At 48.4% G+C, this 1,117-nt stretch overlaps 1 non-coding gene across 1 annotated transcript; it reads left to right on the forward strand.

Moving 5' to 3' along the window:
• The first annotated feature begins 613 nt into the window (after window positions 1-613).
• LOC130866138 (U6 spliceosomal RNA) lies at window positions 614-717 on the forward strand. The gene has a single exon (XR_009056313.1). It is a non-coding gene; the product is annotated as a U6 spliceosomal RNA (small nuclear RNA).
• The last annotated feature ends 400 nt before the right edge of the window (window positions 718-1,117 follow it).

The following is a 1,117-nucleotide window of genomic DNA, read 5'->3' on the forward strand; positions in this document are numbered from 1 at the left end:
ACTGAGCCATCTCTCCAGCCCCTGCACAGTCTTTCAATATTGATCTTTCCATGTCCTGACTGAAGCCAGCCTGGGAGTCTATGCAGACCCATACCTCAGGACCTGAGGGCAAAACCTCACTGCGGAGCGGGGGGGGGGGGGGGGGGGGGGGGGGGGGATGCCCAGGCCTGGTCAAACGCACAGCTGCAAACACAGCTGTGTGAGAGGGCGGGGTGCAGAGATGAGACTGCGGTTCGCCATGTGCCAGTCTACTTTCAGGTTCAGTAAATGGCAAGCCCCAGTGAGCCTCCTTTAAATAAAACAGTAAGTGATCTCTGCCTTACCGCATTTATAGACAGCAGAACAGTACTCAATAACACAGAGAGAAAAACTAATTATATGCAACCAGCAGTGCATTGTGGGAGTAAAACAGAGAAACAGCTATGGTCATAGCAGGAAGAGTTCACTAGGGAAACAAGTAGGAGTGAGAAGAAGGCGTCTCAGGTGAGTTCTGACGTGAAATGAGCGTGTCGAGGAAGAAACAAGGTGGAAGGAGCACTCAAGTCGAGGAAATGCTGAGGGCAAAGGTGGGAGGACGCGAACAGACACGAAAGCATCTTAGCCCTTCAGAGTGCAGAGAGAAGGTTTTTGTTTTATTTTTATTGGAACGATACAGAGAAGATTAGCATGGTCTCTGCGCAATGAGAAGATATTCTTAAACAGGGTTACAACCGTAACAAGCAGAATTTGGGAGCCAGGCGTGGTGATGCACATCTTTAATCCCTCAGGAAGGATTAAGATCTTTAAGCACTCAGGAAGCAAAGGCAGGTGGATCTCTGTGAGTTTCAGGACAGCCAGGGCTACATAGATGGACCTTGTTCAAAAACAGAAAGACACACACAGAGAGACAGAAAGACAGGGAGACAGATTTCTTACAGTTCTGGAATCTGGCAAGCACAAGTTTAAGGAGACAGAGAGAGAGAGAGAGAGAGAGAGAGAGAGAGAGAGAGAGAGAGAGAGAGAGAGAGAGAAAACGTGTGTGTTCTGGACTCTGGCAAGCACATTAAGGCTGCAGCAAATTCAGGTTGTGGTAAAGGCCTGTATTCTGGTTTATAGATGGCATCTTTCGGTATAGTGA

This window comes from Chionomys nivalis, chromosome 24 (assembly GCF_950005125.1).
Source record: "Chionomys nivalis chromosome 24, mChiNiv1.1, whole genome shotgun sequence".
Classification (NCBI taxonomy): domain Eukaryota; kingdom Metazoa; phylum Chordata; class Mammalia; order Rodentia; family Cricetidae; genus Chionomys; species Chionomys nivalis.